This window comes from Schistocerca cancellata, chromosome 2 (assembly GCF_023864275.1).
Source record: "Schistocerca cancellata isolate TAMUIC-IGC-003103 chromosome 2, iqSchCanc2.1, whole genome shotgun sequence".
NCBI classification, from domain to species: Eukaryota; Metazoa; Arthropoda; class Insecta; order Orthoptera; family Acrididae; genus Schistocerca; species Schistocerca cancellata.
In genome coordinates, this window is record NC_064627.1 from 827,893,640 (window position 1) to 827,915,488 (window position 21,849).

Consider the following 21,849-nt stretch of genomic DNA (forward strand, 5'->3'; position numbering starts at 1 on the left):
ATGTGGTAATAAATGTATGTCGTTGGTGTTTGTGCCATAAATTTAATGGTGGCTCTAGTACAGTCACCAGAAGTACATTTGTATGTGTTCATTCATTTCTTCACGCCGTCGAACCATAGCATGCACAACAATAGTTGAAGCGTGGTCTTATTACTGCCCTATCTGTACTACTAAACGTCTAAAACAGAGTACAGTTCCAGTTGCAGGTCGCCTATCTAATGGCTTTCAGGGCAAACAAAAATTTTATTTTTAGTACTTCTTATAAGTATTTACTTGATTAAAAATTTAAAATGCTTTCGTAATCTACTATGTAAGAGGTATGATCTTGCATTAAAGGTTTAATACGAAGTACTCCGGTTACGATTTATGTGTAGGTATTGACGCAGCAACAATCTCGGTGCGCAAATTATACAGACTAAATTGATCCAGTAATTGAGAATGAAAGCAGTTAGGAATTCTATCAAATTTTACACACAATTTCAAACCTTTTCGAAACGTTTTCCCCGGCGGGGTCAGGAATTTTCTCTGCCTCGTGATGACTGGGTGTTGTATGATGTTCTTAGGTTAGTTAGGTTTAAGTAGTTCTAAGTTCTAGGGGACTGATGACCATAGATGTTAAGTCCCATAATGCTCAGAGCTATTTGAACCAATTTGAAACTTTTTCTCGCTGACATCTCCCACAGAAGAATGTCAGGGGAGAAATTTATCGCTTACTTTTTCCCTATACCTGTAGTAAAATTCCAGCATCAAGCATGACGTAATAATTTATAGCTCCTTTAATACTAACTCTATTTGCAACACATTTTGCAGATAGTATCCGCATATACCACTGAATATACCTGCAAAATTATATCATTCTAAAACACATAATTGAGGAATATGATGTCATAAACACTGAAGTTTCTCAGTTCGAACATGGCGTGAAGTATATTGATATCATTTTCATTCGTTTTTATGTATGCTTCATTTAATTTTGTTTTCTATTTATAATATCGCTCACTATACGACATTTTCGAATACCTTTCCTCAAATGAATTTTACCGCCATCTTTGGTCGACTAGGAGTATCGATTGCTCGCGGTTATCGATCACGACTTCGGCGCGTCCTTCGGTTGTCTTCGCCACGAGACGTCGCCTCGACCTGCGGCTTACCTGTTTCATCAGCCAGTCGCGATGCAGCCGGCTGCAAGTAAGCTGTCGAGCGGCGTTTGAACGCCGCGACTGCGAGAAATGGATAGAATCGCAGCGCTCAAGAAGGTAAGAGCGAAGGAACTAGAAAGAGGGCTGCGTGTTGAGAAACTGCGACGCCACGCTTACTGCTTCAATGTTCGAGAAACACGGCAGATTGGGAAAACTTATCCAGTGTTTAATTCTTGTTTTCTAAGACAAAAATAACATGCTCGCTCGGGACATTGTTAGTTATATCTACTTGATGGATATTTTTATGTGTCACCCGCACGTTGCAAATCTTTTTTAATCTATTAAGTAATGATTACATAAAGCGTCAGAGGAGCTCGATGTTGATTTTGCTTTGTTAACTGTCATTTAAGCCTTAAGGAGATGCGTTCATTCACCTATGACTACGTCACATAACTGTGCCATATTTTGAGGATTAGCACGGCTACGTAAATTTATTGCCTGTCGCATTACGAAATTCAGGAAAAGTATTTTTTTTTCAGGGCGATGTTGATGTGTTATTGTTAGATCCATTGTGCCACACATGCTGCTTGGATCGCTGTTTTTGCCTGCTCTATTAAAATATAACTACATAATTCTACTTCATTCACTTGTACTTTTTTAAATGTGCAATAGATTTTGATGTGGTGTTAAGCAGTGGCTGAGAATGGTAACATCACTTTAAAATCGAGGCATGCAGGCAGAACAGCATCATACCGTATTTTGAAGTAGTTTGTTGCCGGCATGAATATGATACATCAATCCGCAGTCATAGTCCGCAGACAATTGTGAAGTGCATGGCAGGATACCAGTCTTCAGCGTTTCTTCTGGTCCATTCTTGCGTGGACCATTGAAAGAATGACAGTTAAATGTCTCTTCAAATGGCTCTGAGCACTATGGGACTTAACTTCCGAGGTCATCAGTCCCCTAGAACTTAGAACTACTGAAACCTAACTAACCTAAGGACATCACACACATCCATGCCCGAGGCAGGATTCGAACCTGCGACCGTAGCAGTCGCGCGTTTCCAGACTGTAGCGCCTAGAACCGCTCGGCCACTCCGGCTGGCTTAAATGTCTCTGTGCACGCTCTAATTAATCTAATACCGTATTGTATTCGCGGTGCCTACGGGACCGCCACTTAGGTGGCTGTAGCGTATTCTTAAATTGCTCGCTTAACAGCCCCGGATCTACGATATTTCCGAACGACTGTTTGAGAGAGGACGTCAATTTTTTTTAAAAATCGACTTTTCAAAAAGTCTCCATTTAGTGGCATACATCTTTCTGAAGGGTTTGATATATAAAACATATACGGTCAAGCAAATGTAAGACATGTTATTTGGTCTTAAGTGTGCCAAAGTGCAGTGCCACGCCTCTTCACACAGGATTCTTCTATCGCACGTCAGCATATTTCGTTCTGTGGAATCCAAACGTGTATATTTTGTAATGGAAGCCATCAAAGCTATATTCAGGACAGCGGAAATTAAAATGTTCAGTGGTGCCTCTCCTGCTCCCAGTCAGCCGGTTTGGCAATCTACCGCCTTAAAAAAAACTCACGATTAGTACTGGGAGAGATTATTTGTGACCGGGAGAATAAAAACTCTTCAGAAAATTTGCACTTTTATTGCCTGTTAGCTAATAGCTTTCACTTTCATGTGACATAAAATTAAATATAGGAAACATAAAACCAGTAAAGACAAGAGGCAAGCAAGACAGTACACATTTCTTCAATCCATAGGTCCCAGCATTTTTTTCTGTCTAATCTTGGTACAGCTTTATTCGCCGTGCTTTCCTTTCTGCGATAGAATCTATTACCTCATCCAAGTTCATCGAACGTTTTTCAACATGAAAAATGAAAATGTCGTTGTCTAATATTGAAAAAGTTGTTAATACGGATAGTACCCAAGACTGGTGTGGTTTCTCGATCTGCTTAGTCTATTTTATCAATGTCTGCTAGACAGATGACAAAATGGTAGATATCGAAACAGATGACACAGGGATAGAAAAACAATTAAAATCGCTCAAAAGAGGAAAGGCCGCTGGACCTGATGGGATACCAGTTCGATTTTACACAGAGTGCGCAAAGGAACTTGCCCCCCTTCTTGCAGCGGTGTACCGTAGGTCTCTAGAAGAGCGTAGAGTTCCAAAAGATTGGAAAAGGGCACAGGTCATCCCCGTTTTCAAGAAGAGACGTCGAACAAATGTGCAGAACTATAGACCCATATCTCTAACGTCGATCAGTTGTAGAATTTTGGAACACGTATTGCGTTCGAGTATAATGACTTTTCTGGAGACTAGAAATCTACTCTGTAGTAATCAGCATGGATTTCGAAAAAGACGATCGTGTGAAACCCAGCTCGCGCTGGTTCCTAGATAGATGCCGTGATTCTTGACTTCCGCAAGGCGTTTGATACAGTTCCCCATGGTCGTTTACTGAAAAAGGAAGAGCATAGAACGCAGCATAGCATTCTCAATGGAGAGAAGTCTTCCGAAGTAAGAGTGATTTCAGGTGTGCCGCAGGGGAGTGTCATAGGACCGTTGCTATTCACAATATATATGTAAATGACCTTGTGGATAACATCGGAAGTTCACTGAGGCTTTTTGCGGATGATGCTGTAGTATATAGAGAGGTTGTAACAATGGAAAATTGTACTGAAATGCAGGAGGATCTGCAACGAATTGACGCATGGTGCAAGGAATAGCAACTGAATCTCAATGTAGGCAAGTGTAATGTGCTGCGAATACATAGAAAGAAAGATCCTTTATCATTTAGCTACAATATAGCAGGTCAGAAACTGGAAGCAGTTAATTCCATAAATTATCTGGGAGTAGGCACTAGGAGTGATTTAAAATGGAATGTCCATATAAAATTAATCGTCGGTAAAGCAGATGCCAGACTGAGATTCATTGGATGAATCCTAAGGAAATGCAGCCCGAAAACAAAGGCAGTAGGTTACAGTACACTTATTCGCCCACTGCTTGAATACTTCTCACCGGTGTGGGATCCTTACCAGACAGGGTTAATAGAAGAGATAGAGAAGATCCAACGGAGAGCAGCGCGCTTCGTTACAGAGATGACAGATAAACTCCAGTGGAAGACTCTGCAAGAGAGACGCTCAGTAGCTCGGTACGGGCTTTTGTTGAAGTTTCGAGAATATATCCTCGCCGAGGAGTCAAGCAGTATATTGCTCCCTGCTACGCATATCTCGCGAAGAGACCATGAGGATAAAATCTGAGAGATTAGAGCCCACACAGAGGCATCTTTCTTCCCACGAACAATACGAGACTGGAATAGAAGGAGAACCGATAGAGGTACTCAAGGTACCCTCCGCCACACACCGTCAGGTGGCTTGCGGAGTATAGATGTAGATGTAGATTCCGAGAACAGAACTTACAGCGGCTGCTAACCGTAGACTGTACAACTGGTTCTCAGTAGTGTTGCGATCTGGTAAATATTTTCTGTCAAAATTTCATTTTCTTGGATATACTAAGAAGATAACACGTAATATTTCTTACCAGTTACTCTTGTTAGTCGTTTTATTTCCACTCTGGTAGTTTGAATCTATGGATTTCGCTAATAATTATAACAACGCTGATCATTCGTAGACTATCAACCATATAAACAAACTGGCATTCAACGATTCGGATTTATTGGGCTTAGAGCTTACAGCCCCATCCCCTTTTGTCTGCGTGAAAGTTTATTTCTAGATGCCACGGGGATTCCCCTAGCAGAGACTTCACGTACACTATGCACGCACTTACGACCTATCATTCGCCCTGCCCCTTTTTTTACACTTTCAATGTCCTTTATTAGTTAAATTTCGTATGGATCACATACGCTTGAGCAGTATTCTAGGATGGGTTGTGTAAGTGTTTTGTTAGCAATCTTCTTTACAGGCTGACTGCATCTTCCCACCATGCTATCAATGAACCGAAGTTTATCACCTGCGTTACCTGCCACTGAGCCATTGTGATAGTTCCATTTCATTGTTATTGTTGTTGGAGCGATCAGTCGGAACAATGATTTGATGTAGATATCTCCATACTAGTCTACCCTGTGCAAGCCTCTCCATCTTTCCATTTCATATCCCTACAAATTGTGGTAGTCAGGTGACTTATCCCATGTGTGACTGATGTTATAGGCATAGGACACCACATTTTGTGAAGTGCACAATTTTACATTTTGAAAATTTAACGCAGTTGTCGGTCTTTGCACCGCTTTGAGATCTTCTCAAGATCAGCTTGGATACATGTGCAGCTTTTTTCAGGTAGTGCTTTATTTCAGATAACTGCATCATCTAAAACAATCTGTGGTTATTATTAATACTGCCTGCCAGGTATTAAATGTGCAGTATGGACAGCACAGGTCTCAAAATGTTTCTGGAGAATGTGTGAAGTTATTCTACATCTGTCGATGCTAGAGCCTCCTCACAAGAAGTCCTCAATGAAGTCACTAACTGCCTTCCTAAATTTATTTATACTGTAATCTAGATGATATGGTATGTGTACGAAATGTACTATTGATCACAACAACCTCGCAAAGGCGTGTTGGAGAAGTATCATTTGGGAATTGATGATGCGAGAGATTTCTGCTCACCCATTTTTACACATTACAAAATTCTCTTAAGAATAGGAGGAGTTATGAAGGAGAAACTTTTCAGTTTGTTTTAAAATTTAACTTTGCTGTCTATCAGCCGTTTTATCTTACTGAATAAATGATATTTTTGGTGGCAGTATTGTGAACCTCTTTTTGTACCAAAGACAACGTTAATGTGGTGTAATGAACGCCATTTTTTCTTCTTGTATGGTAATTATGTACATCATTGCTCCTTTCGAACTGTAGTGGGTTATTTACAACTAGCTTCATGAGGGAATAACTGTACTGTGAAGCAGTAGTCAGAATGTCTAACTTTGTAAAAATGTGTTTACAAGATGGTCATAAGTGAGCACCAATTATAATTATTGCCGCACGTTTTTGAGCAATGAAGACTTCCTTTATTAAAGATGAGTCACCGTACAACATTATCCCATATGACATCAATGAATAAAATATGCAGAATATTTCGACTTTTAATTTACTGATACGTCTCTCTCCAAGATTTGCAATGACCTGAAGTGTAGATGTGGCTTAATTAAGTTGTTTTGGTGTTCCAAAATGTGTTTTCCAGTTTAATTCTTATCAATGTGGACACCAAAAATTTTTGAAGTTCCTACCTTAGTCGTAAATGGTCAGAATGTGGCCATATTTACATGTGTAATGTGAATGTAAATTGACTCGTTCCACATCACTACAGTTAATCTTACAAATGCTTCTTGGAACATGAAATTGATTAACATATCGCTACAAATTGTTACACCCAAGTATTTTTGTGAGTTGACTGATTCCAGCCGTGACTCATCGGTATTTTAGACATAGGATACTACGTTTTTCCGTTGTGTAAAGTACAAAATTTTACATTTCTGAACATTTAAATCAATTTACCAATCTTTAAACCATTTTGAAATCTTATCATGATCTGACTGAATATTAGTACAGCTTTTTTCAGATATTACTTCATTATTGGTAATTGCATCATCTGAAAAAAAAAAATTCTGCGAGGTCATTCATACACGCAGCTTGAACACAAAGGTACCAACACATTTCCCTGGGGCACGCTTGAAGTTGACAGACAGCAATTTAACATGCTCCGTCCTGTAATCCTCAATCTAGTCACAAACTTCGCATGATATCTCACACGATTGTACTTTCGACAGTAAGTATATAAGTGGTATTGAGTCAAATGCTGTTCGGAAGTCAAGAAATACTGCAGCTACCTGACTTCTTGATCCGTGGCTTTCAGGATGCCATGTGAGAAGAACATGTCCTGGGTTTCACACGAGCCATGATTTGGAATCCATGCTGGTTGAAAGAGATCATTCTGTTCATGATACGTCATTACATTTGAACTCAGAATGCGACAGAGAACGTGTATGTCACTACACCTCTGGGCAAACAATATTTATAGTCATATGTTCAGGCTGATTGTGTTCACAGTGGCGTTGGAAGTTACCAGGAGGCCTGGTTTCAGACTGGTGAAGCATAGTTCATGGCTTTTGATGGTCACTCAATGGGCGTCTCTTATGTAACAAAGAAGATTGTTATTGACAAAAAATAGCTAGGCTTTTTCTGCCCGTTAAGTCTACATGGAATTACTCGAGACACGAAGTGTATACCACCAGATTGCACAATATCAGTTAAAAATTGTTATTACGTACGGCGAAGATGAGGATGCCTCTGGAAAAGCTAGCCGGGCTGATAATAAGAAAGATCAGAATCCAATGTCTCATCTTTGACGAGTTCATAAGATCGACCCCGGACTGGATAAGGATGGAACAGAAAATTCTCAACTAAACCATCCCAGCATTCGCTTTAAATCATCGATAACCAAGGAAAGTCTACGTATTTTGAAAGACCGAACAGCGATTTCAAGACTGTGCTTCTCAAATGCAAGTTCAAAGTCTTCACCTTTATTAGTGATGGAGGCGACCAAATGAAAAGAATCGATTGAATCGGTTGTGATTTTACGTAACAATTGAATTATTCATTCATTCTTTCGAGTGAAACCACTCTGTGGGAGCTTACTTACTTACTTACTTAATCCTCGGCTCTACAGCCCTTGAAGGGCCTTGGCCTCCATCATAATATCCTGCCATTGTACCTGGTCCATAGATTTCCGACTACATCCTCTGACACACAGCTTTTTCATGTCTTCTTCAGTTCCGTCCACCCATCTCTTTCTGGAACGTCCCTTCCGTCGTCTTCCACCAGCCTTACCATGAAAAATTTTAATGGTGGTTACAAAAAGTTGTTCTAGTTCTGCATTCATACGGATGCGCCAACCTTCTTGATCGTATATTGGGCCATTTATCTTGCGCAGAACCTTTCTGTCCCAACCTTAAAGGATCCTTTCCTCATTTTCAGTCATGGTCTGTGTGTCGGCACCGTACATAACAACCAGTCATGATTGTTTTGTAAATGATGATTTTAGATTTTCGTGATAGAAGCGAGCTCCTAAGCGTGGGTAGTGTACCAAAGTAGCATCTGTTACCTACTGCTGCTATTCGAGCTTTAACCTCGCTGCTAATGTCATTTGTCTTTGTGATAGTCGATCCAATCTACTTGAGGTCTCTCACCCTTTCAAACTTCTTGTCGGCTATCCTGAGATTTGGTAGGTCTCGTTGGTTGGTCATTGCCATATATTTGGTCTTTTCGACACTGATTACCAGGCCAAGTTCCCTTGTACCTCTCTCCAGTTGTTGATAGGAATCGGTCAGCACAGCAGTGTTTCGTGTGAGTAATGTCACATCGTCTGCGTAAGCTAGGTACTGCAGTGAATGATTAGAAATGGTTCCTTCAATATTTAACTCTGTCTGACTTACTACTTTTTCTAGGCAGACTTTGAATAGCGGTGAGGAGCTATTATCACCTTGTCTCAGTCCCTTCTTCACTTCCGCTTCTCTGGAGATTTCGTCCTGTATTTTTACTTTACAATTGGTTTCACTGAGGATCGTCATAGTAAGTTCGACGAGCTTCTTAGGTATTCCAGCTTCTTCCATTACAATGTGCAATGCCATCCTTGACACGCTATCATAGGCTTGTTTAAAATCGATATAAAGCTTGTGTATGTTTATTTGATGTTCATGACATTTTTCAAGTAGTATGCGTAGTGTGAATATCTGGTCAGTTGATGACCAATTTCTTCTAAAGCCACTCTGATGGTCCCCAATCCTCTCTTCCACATAGGAATAAGCCTTCTAGTTAGGATCTTGGAGAACACTATATGTAGTATTTAGCAGGGAGATTCCTTGGTAGGTCTGGCAGTTTAATTTATCACCTTTTTTATGCATGGGGCACATTATAGCTGTCTTCCACTCTAATGGCTTGCTCTCGTCCTGCTATACGCTCAGTATTATTTTAAGTATTGCTTTCCACAGTGTTTGATTTGATTTGACTTGATTTTGGCAGGGAAGCTAAAACAGCTTTGATCTAACCCGCCACTGCCCGCACCGAAACCGAGTTTATTGTGCGGTATCGCTCCCTGTATATCTAGTAAAGCCAATCAATGCCCTTAAATAGTGTAAGGAGTCTCTTTACCAGTTCTTTGTTACACACGATTTCATCAGGTCTAGTTGTCCCGAAAATTATGTGTCTCTTGCTTTCCAACACAATCTATTCGAAGATTAGGTGTGATGCAGTTTCTTTCACTCTTATCACAGATTCTTCCGTTATACCCACTGTATGTAGGTGTTTTCTGAAATTCCCCCCCCCCCCCCCCCCCCTGGCCGGTCATCAATCCAACCATGAGTTTAATCTCTTTCCTGTTCAAGCCCAGGATTACAAAAAAATGGCTCTGAGCACTATGGGACTTAACATCTGAGGTCATCAGTCCCCTAGAACTTAGAACTACTTAAACCTAACTAATCTAAGGGCATCACACACATCCATGCCCACGGCAGGATTCGAACCCAGGATTAGAGAGCTTCTTTTAAAATACGATTTTTGCATCATTACCTTGCCATATTTTTGTTTATAGAGCTTGGTCCAGTATTCTATGTGCTGTCTTCTGAGCCAGTTCCGTAGTTCTAGTTTGATTATAGCCTTGATGATTGTCAGGACAGGTTCCGGTCCAATGAATGACATCTTTTCCCCCATTCTGGCCCCTTCGTCGGCTTGTTCATTGCCACCGATCCCTGAGTGGCCAGGGACACACGCTAGGTTTATCCTATTGCTTCCTACTAGCTCTACCAGAACCTTGTGGTATTCTGCAACAATCTTAGATCTTGTTGCAGTAGCTGCCAATGATTTCAGGGCTGCCTGGCTTTCTGAATAGATGTAGATGCTATGATCCTTGCAGCACCATCGCACACTCTCCTCCACAAACGCCCTGATTGCAGTGATTTCGGCTTGGAATATCGAGGCCAGTTTTCCTAGAGAGATGATGCTCCCCAGTCTTGGCTGAACCCCGTACACCCCAGCTCCAGCACCTTGGTCTAATTTCGACCAGTCAGTGAACCAGATAATGTCCCCATATGGTGTCGAACTGTTTTTTCCCCACTGCTTAGCCAAGCAGACCACTCTCTGCACCTTTGCAACCTCCTTAGCTGCAGCCAGCTGTTCTACCTTTTTTCATCACACTACGACCCTGTAGGAGATCCTAGGTCTAACCACTATGGTGTATATCCAGTGCCACAAGCTCTTCTGGTACTCATTGGAGTACCTTTTGCCTTGGAGCAGATGCTCTTAACGTGAGGGGTCCATGTTAGTTTCTCATCTAAGGTTACCCCTAGATATTTCGCTGTCCCCTTCACAGGTAGATTTTAATCGAAAAGCCTTAGATTCCAACTTGAGTGTTGGATATGCTTCTTCGTGAATGGTACCACCAACTGTCTTCTTAGGATTAATCCTTAGGACCTGTTTCCTGCATCAGTCTTGCACAATGTCCAACACAACTTGTGCCATATTCTTGACTGTATCAGTAAATTTGCCAAGTATTACTATGACAAGGTCATCTGTGTATCCTTGGCAAAAGCATTGTCTGGAATTAAGTTCCTCAATAAGTTCGTTCACCACTAGATTCCACAATAAAGGGGACAAAATTTTTCCTTGTGGACAACCTCTAGTGGTGTTAATTACCATCTTTTCATTCATCATGGTGGGCTCTACCTTCTTTCCACAAAGCATGGTGTAGTGTAACGACGTAAGTTTTTTATAAATGATTTTCTTTTGACACATGACCATGTGTAGACTTCGTCACCTACACACTTCAAAATTATTTATATTATTTTTAAATTGTCTCAGAATGGTTCTTGAACGAAACTGTAAAACATCATTTGAGTCGTATGCGCAGAATTACGTCACTCAGTCCAATTGGTTTGCGCAAACTTTTTCAAATTTAGATGTCGTTTGTTTCTCCTCAGAAATTATATTAATGCACGTTATCTGATTTAATAAATATTAGAACCACATTGAATAAACTTTCGAGATTCAAACTCGCGATGAACGTTGTCCAAAATTAATAATCTGTTCGTCTACTGTACGCAGTACGCATTGCTGGAAGAGGTGTTCACATCCTTTTCTTAAGCGTAATAAGCGCCCAACCACGAAAAACTCTCATACCGTGTCATCAGCCCCTCGGTACTTCACACTTGGCATTACACTTGGTGGTATGTAATTTTCTCCAGGAGTTCGCCAAACCCAAACCCTTGCGTCAGACTGCAACAGGGTGTACTGTGATTCATCTCACCGACTCAGTCTCTTCCAGCCCTCCACTGTCCAGTGGCGTCCCTCTTTACACCACCTCAAGCGTCGTTTAGCTCTGACTACACAAATGTGTGGCTGGTCCACCACTTTATCCCATTTTTTAACTCCCTGCGCACAGTAATTGTGCTAGCTGGTCTGCTGGTAACACTCGGGGACTGAAGAGATTCCTCCCCCTTATTTCATGCAACTTTTTACAGCCACCTTCTGGAATGCACGACGGACCCTATCCGTCAGTATAAGACGTCTACCTGTTTGTTTCGCTAATTTCCTTCGCTTTTTCGCTCACAATCACACCATCAACACTCGACTTGGGCAGCTTTTAGGCTTGAAATGCCCCTGATAGACTGTTACTTCCGCGAAGTCCAATGAGTAGTCCACGTTCTCAGTCAGTTAGCTCTCCCAACCGACCGATTCTGCTTCCCGCCTGGTTTTACTCTGTATGCTGGCGGGTGTGTCTCGTGATATCTAATTGTCAATTACGCATTACATACACTATTGGCCATTAAAATTGCTACACCACGAAGATGACGTGCTACAGACGCGAAATTTAACCGACAGGAAGAAGATGTGATATGCAAATGATTAGCCTTTCAGAGCATTCACACAAGGTTCGCGCCGGTGGCGACACCTACAACGTGCTGACATCAGGAAATTCTCATAAACAAACAGCAGTTGACCGGCGTCGCCTGGTGAAACGTTCTTGTGATGCCTCGTGTAGGGGGAGAAATGCATACCATCACGTTTCCGACTTTGATAAAGGTCGGATTGTAGCCTATCGCGATTTCGGTTTATCGTACCGCCACATTGCTGCTCGCGTTGGTCGAGATCCAATGACTGTTAGCAGAATATGGAATCGGTGGGTTCAGGAGCGTAACACGGAACGCCGTGCTGGATCCCAACGGCCTCGTATCACTAGCAGTCGAGATGACAGGCATCTTATCCGCATGGCTGTAACGGATCGTGCAGCCACGTCTCGATCCCTGAGTCAACAGATGGGGACGTTTGCAAGACAACAACCATCTGCACGAACAGTTTGAGGACGTTTGCAGCAGCATGAACTATCAGCTCGGAGACCATGGCTGCGTCTACTCTTGACGCTGCATCACAGACAGGAGCGCCTGCGATGGTGTACTCAACGACGAACCTGGGTGCACGAATAGCAAAACGTAATTTTTTCGGATGAATCCAGGTTCTGTTTACAGCATCATGATGGTCGCATCCGTGTTTGGCGACGTCGCGGTGAACGCACATTGGAAGCGTGTATTCGTCATCGCCATATTGGCGTATCACCCGGCGTGATGGTATGGGGTGCCCATTGGTTACACGTCTCGGTGACCTCTTGTTCGCATTGACGGCACTTTGAACAGTGGACGTTACATTTCAGATGTGTTACGACCCGTGGCTCTACCCTTCATTCGATCCCTGTGAAACCCTACGCTTCAGCAGGATAACGCACGACCGCATGTCGCAGGTCCTGTACGGGCCTTTCTGTATACAGAAAATGTTCGACTGCTGCCCTGGGCAGCACATTCTCCAGATGTCTCACGAATTGAAAACGTCTAGTCAATGGTGGCCGAGCAACTGGCTCGTCACAATACGCCAGTCACTACTCTTGATGAACGGTGGTATCGTGTTGAAGCTGCATGGGCAGCTGTACCTCTATACGCCATCCAAGTCCTGTTCGACTCAATGCCCAGGCGTATCAAGGCCGTTATTACGGCCAGAGGTGGTTGTTCTGGGTACTGGTGTCTCAGGATCTGTGCACCCAAACTGCGTGAAAATGTAATCACATGTCAGTTCTAGAATAATAAATGGTTCAAATGGCTCTGAGCACTATGGGACTAAACATCTTTGGTCATCAGTCCCGTAGAACTTAGAACTACTTAAACCTAACTAACCTAAGGACATCACACACATCCATGCCCGAGGCAGGATTCGAACCTGCGACCGTAGCAGTCGCGCGGTTCCGGACTGAGCGGCTAGAACCGCGAGACCACCGCGGCCGGCTCTAGTATAATATATTTGTCCAATGAATACCCGTTTATCATCTGCATTTCTTCTTGGTGTAGCAATTTTAATGGCCAGTAGTGTAGAATCGTTCGGATACTTTTAACCAGATAGTGCACATACCCTACGTGTTGACGCTAGCCTGCACGCCGTGTGTGTGACCCTCGCGCCTCGCGAGCGCTCGGTGCGAGCGGCTGCACCTGCTGGGCCGCGCCGGTCAAGGGCGGCGGGGCTATTGCGGGCCGTGTCCAGCGGCCGAGGCAGCGGACGTGCCCGCCGCCCGGGCCTTCGGCGGCTGCTGAGCGGCGCAATGAGGCCGTCTGCACGCGCCGCACGCCGCGCTTCACGCCGCCCACGCCGAGGCGCCTGCGGAACCAACACTGCTCCTGCTGTCCACGGCACAGCGCACCTGCTCTCGTTACACGGCACTGGATACACTGGTGTACAATGCTGGCAAATCATCGATACTGACCTCGATCGACGTAAATATCGATGGCCGATAAAAATCGAACCCAAACTTTGATCTTTTTAACATCGGTGTGGAATGAATTTATAGAATGGCGTAAAAAGCAATCCACAAAACTTCCATTATATATGTGAATCAATAAATACGACAATAATTAACATTACGTATATCACAACTTTCTGCCTAAAGTCTATAACAATAACATATTTGAGAGAAAACTTCTCTGCTGGCCCCGCAGCTTGCGTAAGGTCATAATATGACATCTTTATACTTTTCACAAAATTAGCTGCGAATTGTTTCTTTCTTTTTGATTAGACGTTGAAGCCCCTTCGGTATAGGCATACGTATTCAGGCACAGAGATATGTAAACAGGCAGAATATGGCGCTGCGGTCGGCAACGCAGTTGTTAGATCGGTTACTGCTGCTACAATGGCAGGTTATCAAGATTTAAGGGGAGGTTTACTATCTTTGGCCCGAAAACAGCGTGTTCTTTGAGAATTTTTTTCTCGGGATGTGTTATAAATATCAATGTCAAATTTGGTCAAATGTTTATTGATATTTCCTCTACAAACTGGTATTTTTTCGAGCGGAAGTGTCGAAGAGCAAAGGCGGAAGTGCCGTCGGAACGAAACAAAATTTCGATGTAGACCCCCGCGCGCGGTATGTCACAGGTCATCCGGCTCCCCTGAAATCAAAATTGAGTTGACGTTAGCGAAGTATGTAAGATTCTTTAGGAGTTGTACCACGCTTAAGTTATTTGGACCATAGGAAACAAAATAGCGACCACTGAAAAAAATAGGGTTTTTTCATCGATTTTTTTACTTCGTCGGCCAAGTAATAATATTTGTACTTGATGGATCGGAATAAAAGTGGTACCACTCCTACACAATTTAGTTAGCTTCGTCGGAAACAAAGAATCATGCCAATCGGTTTTGTAGATTTGAAGTTACCACACCGCGCAATTAAAAAAAGTCATTTCGAGAAAAACGCGTTTGAAGTTCTGACTACATATAAATACAATATTATGCAACTTACGTTCAATCTGCTGTTCCGGGTCCATAAAATAGTCCTTCCTCTTCTTCATAGAGGGCGTTCTACTCGATCTGGGCCATCCTGCGCTGCTCCAAAACTGCTCGTACGGCCGGTGACTAGCGGCCGCTTGAATCCGGCGGTTGTCCGAATGCTTGGCGAACTGCGTCGAATAGAGTCCCAGGGTGACGTCTATCGTTGTCATGGTCTTCAGAATTGCTGAATACCCTTCGTTGAAGATGCTCACTGCCAGGAAACTTGCAATCTCCACAGTCGTCGCACCAGAATGCAAATGCTTCGGGGCTAACTTCCAAACACACGCGTTCAAACTTTCATTTGAATTTTGTGTGTTTCTTCACAAGCACGGGTGCAGTAACTCGTCCCCCGAAAGGGCCTTGTAGATCGGATGAATCACTTTTTGAACTTCTTGGAGAGCGGCTGGTCGTGTTGATATTCGTCCAGATATCCGGTAGCCGCTGCAACACACCACTTGCACCAACTAGTTTCCCCAGCCGGACAATTTTGTTGTTGTGGGTGGTAACCGTCGAACACTTGTGGAAATACGTTGCCCAAATTGCCTTCTTCATCTGTTCCACCGAACTCGAATGCCGTCGGATTGTCAAGCCGTAGTACGTCGTAAGCTCCTTGATCACTTTATCAGTTTTAGTCATACGCAAGCACTTAGAATAATTTTTTTCCGGCTACGAATTCGAAATTCCCGAAAAAAACTGGTGCGTGAAAAAGGGCGATTTCAGGCAGGTGCATTTTTTTGTTCAACCGCGAATAACAAACATTTCCGTTCCGTATTCGGAAAAACTGTAACAGGGATGGATTATAAACACTTTTATGGATCCAAAAATGAAATTTAAAAAATCGATTTTTTGAACCAAAAGATAGTAAACCTCCCCTTAAACGAGTTTGAACGTGGTGTTACAGTCGACGCACGAGCGATGGGACACAGCATCTCCGAGGTAGCGATGAAGTGGGGATTTTCCCGTATGACCATTTCACGAGTGTAACGCGAATATCAGGAATCCAGTGAAACATCAAATCTCCGATATCGCTGCGGCCGGAAAAAGATCCTGCAAGAACGGGACCAACGACGACTAAACAGAATCGTTCAACTTGACAGAAATGCAATCCTTCCGCAAAGTGCTGCAGATTTCAATGCTAGGCCTTCAACAAGTGTCAGCGTGCGAACCATTCAACGAAACGTTATCGATATGGGCGTTCGGAGCCGAAGACCCACTCGTGTGCCCTTGATGACTAAAAAATACAAAGCTTTACGCCTCGCCTGCGCCCGTGTACACCGATATTTGATGTTGATGACTGGAAACATGTTGCCTGGTCGAACGAGTCTCGTTTCACATTGTATCGAGCTGATGGGTGTATACGGGTATGAAGACAACCTCATGAACCCATGGACCCTGCATGTCGGCAGCGGACTGTTCAAGCTGGTGAAGGTTCTTTAATGGTGTGGGGCGTGTGTAGTTGGTGTATATGTGACCCTGATACGTCTAGATACGACTCGGACAGGTGGCACGTACGTTAGCATCCTGTCTGGTCATTTGCATCCATTCATGTCCCCAGTGTATTCCGACGACCTGGGCAATTCCAGCAGGACAATGAGACACCCCACACGTCCAGAATTGCTACAGAGTGGCTCCAGGAACACTCTTCTGAGTTTAAACACTTCCGCTGGCCACCAAACTCCCCAGACATGAACAATCAAAAAAATGTTCCAATGTGTGTGAATTCCTAAGGGACCAAACTGCTGAGGTCATCGGTCTCTAGACTTACACACTACTTAAACTAACTTCAAATAATTTACGCTAAGGACAACACACACACACACACACACACACACAGACACACAGACACACACACACACAGACACACACACACACACTCACACACACACACACACACACACCGATGCCCGAGGGAAGAGTCGAATTTCTGGCGGGAGGGGTCGCGCAATCCGTATCATGGCGCGCGGCCACTCCGGCACATGAACATTATTGAGCATACCTGGGATGCCTTGCAAAGTGCTGTTCAGAATTGATCTCCACGCCCTCATACTCTTACGGATTTATGGTCAGCCTTGCAGGATTCATGGTGTCAATTCCCTGCAGCACTACTTCAGACATTAGTAGAGTCTATGCCACGTCGTGTTGCAGTACTTCTGCGTGCTCGCGGGTGCCCTACACGATATTAGGCAGGTGTACCAGTTTCTTTGGCTCTTCAGTGTATATGCTCACTAACTACCCCAAGTGTTATTTATCATCTTTCCTTCCGCCCAAACAAAATTGTCAAGCAAATCTTTTTTAGGTCATATAGTTACCCCTTAATCAAAAGGAAGATGGCAAGTTATTAATCATCTTGACGACAAAAATCAGCCGGCCGCGGTGGTCTCGCGGTTCTAGGAGCGCAGTCCGGAACCGCGCGACTGCTACGGTCGCAGGTTCGAATCCTGCCCCTCGGGCATGGATGTGTGTGCTGTCCTTAGGTTTGTTAGGTTTAAGTAGTTCTAAGTTCTAGGGGACTGATGACCACAGCTGTTAAGTCCCATAGTGCTCAGAGCCATTTGAACCATTTTGACAAAAATCAAGGTGAACTGCAAAACATGAAGTATTTTTCAAATATATCACATATGATCAACATTTCAAAACTATCATGTGTTATTCCATGCAGTTGGTTTTTAAGAGTGGATTAAATAGATTACAAAACATTCAGCAATACTTTGCTTAAAATATCACATTACTACTCTGAAGCTCTGCCGAAGTCAAATGTGTATTGCATTAATGTTAGGAGATATAGTTAATAATAGGTGTATCATACTAAGAAGTGATATCAAATGGAGTGAACACACAACATTGGTAGTAGGGAAACCAAATGAAAGATTTAGACTTTGTAAGACAGGTAGCTTAATCTCCACAATTGTATTATGCCACAGGAGTGCATATTCATTTATATCAATAATGCAGAAAGCTATGTCATTAATGTAGGAATATACACGTGGCAACTAACGCTGAATGCCAGCATCACTTTTACTCGAGTTCTCTTGTGTGAACTTTCACCAACTGTAGTATTGGCTGGCTATTCTCTTGGTTTAACAATAGAATCAGTCTCTGCAGGGTGCTCCTTGTAAATATCCATAGGAAAGTAGCTTTTCTCTTAAGCAATTGGTTTATGGCATAAGCTATGGAGTGACAAGAAGGTATTAATAAACGTGCAACGTGCTGTTCAGAAGAGATTTCCACCCATTCGTACTCTTACGGATTTATGGGAAGCCCTGTAGGATTCATAGTGTCAGTTGCCTCCAGCACCATTTCAGACATTAGTCGAGTCCATGCCACGTCGTGTTGCTGTACTTCTGCGTGTTCGCAGGGGCCATACGCGATATTAGACAGGTGTACCAATTTATTTAGCTCTTCAGTGTATATGAATCAATAAATAGGGCAATAATTAACACTACGTAGCCCACAACCTTCTGCCTAAAGACTATAACAATGAAATATTTGAGAGATAACTTCCCTGCTGGCCCGCAACTTGCGTATGGTCATAATGACATTTTTATACTTTTGACAAAATTAGCTGCTAATTGTTTACTACTTGTTGATTGTATGAGTTCCTGGCTAGTTTGTTTCAGCCGGGAAAATGTTTCGAGATAACAGAAAAAGAAAAGGGAACGAACATAACACGATAAACAAAACAATAGAAACATTAAGATCACACATTTACATAACCCATAATATCTCTGGCAGAAATATCTCTGACTGTCTGACATAAAATTTTCTTGTAGAAACATAAAGCATCGTTGGAATGATCTGTCATTGTACAACTGAAAAAATAACACGTAATTTCAATAGAAAGTAAATACGTGACACATGTTAACAACATAGTACATGAAACAACTTATGTTCTAAGACGTAAGTATAAAATAAGATAAAATCTCATACTACTATTACACTGACATTAGAACGAGCTATAAGTTTGTAACTGTCCAAAAATAATACGAAATTTCGCTATTATTTTTCTATAAAAGGTAAATACAAGGCCTCTGTTTACAACATAGTACATAAAGAAATTACGTTCCAAAATGACTTATGGACGTCACTCCACTAGATGTCAGTATAGCATAATAGTATTATAACACAGACATAAAATAAAATAATATACGTGGGTTGTCCAGAAAGTAAGTTCCGATCGGCCGTGAAATAGACACCACAGTGAAAACCCGATGAAGCTTTGCACAGATGTGTTGGGTAGTGTCTTCAGTATGACCGTCGATCTCATCAAGGCGCTCTTTTCAGTTGTGAGCATACTGTGAGCGAGTAAAAGTGCCTAGAACGACGATGTCTCCCGCCAAGTAGGAGGGCCCGCTGAACGCCTTAATGGATGCAGCCCACCTAACACAACTGCCACGCAATTCCTTCTTCATGGCAATTCTAAGCCGCACTCTGCAGGGGCAGTGAAAATGCTCCTGCAGTCTTTTCAGTGGGAAGTGTTCTATCACCCACAACACAGCCATAATTGACTCGTCCCCAGTATCATCTCTGTTCACATGAAACACTGGATACAAAGACAACACTTGGGCGCAGGCTACGCGCTATAGACCAGCGTAGAGAATTATCGGAAAGCACAGGTGGCTGCCTTCTATGACGATGGCGTTGGAAATTTGGTCTTAAGTTGGAGTGACGACTATGTAGAGAAGTATCTGGAAAGTGTAGCTAACTCTTGCAAATAAAATGTTTCTGATTTTCACTGTGATTTCCATTTAGCGACCGATTGGAACTTACTTTCTGGACAACCATCGTATAAATGTAATGTCAACTTGTGCAATGAAAAAGAAATAAACAATTTGCAGCTAATTTTGTCAAAAGTATATAGAAGATATGTGAAAGATGTTTCCCGTTCAGTGTCCGCTTCTGTAGCTCAGTGGTCTGCATCTCTGGCTGTTATGCGAAGCACTCGGGTTCGATTCCCGGTACTGCGAGGGATTTTTCCTTGGTGGGAGGACTGGAACGGGGTGCATTCAATCTCTTGATGCCAACTGAAGAGCTACTTTTGTGAGAAGTATCTGCTCCATCGTCAAGAAACCCGACAACGGCCGGACGAGCAGTGTGCTCATCCCGCGCCGTTCATACAGCATCCAATGGCGCCATTGGCTGTGGATGCCACAGAATTCGATCGGTCGCGATTGGCACACCAGGGCCAGAGCGCGGAGGTTTGATTTGGTCGCTTTTCCCTTTCAGTCTATTGTGTTGTTGATAGGGAGCATATCCTGTGTTTGAGAACAGTCTTTCAGCAGTTGACGTTGGAGCTACACAGCTCAAATATTTAAATGCATTTTTTAAACTACGTGTAAGTGGTATCAATGATATGATCCTGTAGCGCTTTGATATTTTGAAGAGATACAAATTAAGTGAATCAGCTGGTTTGAATGTACAAGTTCCCTGGTACCAGGCAAAAGAATTCCTGCCTGAAAATCTTCCTCCACTGACTGTGGGGGTATTGGACTACATTTTGTACTATGGGGACAATTGTTGTCAGAATAAGTGGTATTAAAAAAAGACTGGGGGAGGGGAGGGTGGAGCTACAAATCAGTAACAGGCAGGCAGTTAAAGGATTCAGTATACACAGTCAAAAAAAAAATCACCCTCGACGACAAGATCATTTTTTTGACTAATGAGGGTGCAGGTGGTTCATCAATATATGCGTATATGATAACAAATTCAGTCCCAATGAAACACACATCACAGTAAAGGTGCCCAAACAGTCGCATTAATACACAGTGTACCCAGTCTGGCGGCAACAGAGGCTTGTATTCTCGCAAGAAAACGATCATAAAGGTGGTGAATGGCGTCCTATGGCACTGTTCCAAACATCTTGCACCTTTTGTTGCATTTTGGTCATAGTTAAAAATGGTTCAAATGGCTCTGAGCACTATGGGACTTAACTTCTGAGGTCATCAGTCCCCTATAACTTAGAACTACTTAAACCTAACTAACCTAAGGACATCATATACATCCATGCCCGAGGCAGGATTCGAACCTGCAACCATAGCGGTCGCGCGGTTCCAGACAGTAGCGTCTAGAACCGCTCGGCCACCCCGGCCGGCCGGTCATAGTTACTGCAGGCCCCGGAGAACGAATAACTTCCTGACTCATCAGGTCCCATACGTGTTCAGACGGCGATAGATTTACTGATCTTGCTGGTCAGAGCACTTGTTGTACACCACGAAGAGCACGTTGCGTCGCAGCAGTCGTATGTGGACGTGAGTTGTCCTCCTGAAAAAGCACATCACCTTCCTATCGGAAAAAAATATTGGAGTAGCACGGAGAATGAGTCTTTGCAATGTAGCGGGGACTGGTCACTTTACTCTGCAAAAACAACAAATATGACTGATGGCTCCCCACACCGTAAAACATGGAATGGGGCCTGTGTGTAATCTCCAGATTAGGCCGCTCACCAGGTCTACGCCATACATGGGTACATCCATCACTCGCATACAGACACAACTTTCTCTCATCACTGAACACCGCAGGTTGCCGTACACCCTCCAGTCTGTCGCGGCACCAGAGTCGACGTTCTTGGCGGAGTCGTGGTGTCTGTAGTAATCAGGCCAGAGGCACACGTGATTTTTTTTTTAATCCTGCTGCAAGTAGACAGTTCCCAGTGGTCCCTGATGACACAGTAGGTGCAACATGTGGCTGAATTTCGACCCTGGATGACGTTAGGTGGACCTCCACTGCTCGCCAATGCGTCGATCTTGACGAGCGCTGGTACGAACAGCTGCTAGCATGAGTTTCTTAGAAGTAGATACCTTAGGGGTTGCGAAGCAACTCAAATCGCTTGATACGGGCAAGT

At 43.1% G+C, this 21,849-nt stretch overlaps 1 protein-coding gene across 1 annotated transcript in view; it reads left to right on the forward strand.

Annotated features, from left to right (window-relative positions):
* The first annotated feature begins 1,240 nt into the window (after nucleotides 1-1,240).
* The window catches only part of LOC126148488 (cyclic nucleotide-gated cation channel beta-1), a 158,332-nt gene continuing 137,723 nt past the window's right edge, over nucleotides 1,241-21,849 (forward strand). Inside the window, 1 exon segment of the mRNA XM_049915760.1 lies at nucleotides 1,241-1,256. The gene's annotated coding sequence lies outside the window, so the exon portion shown is untranslated.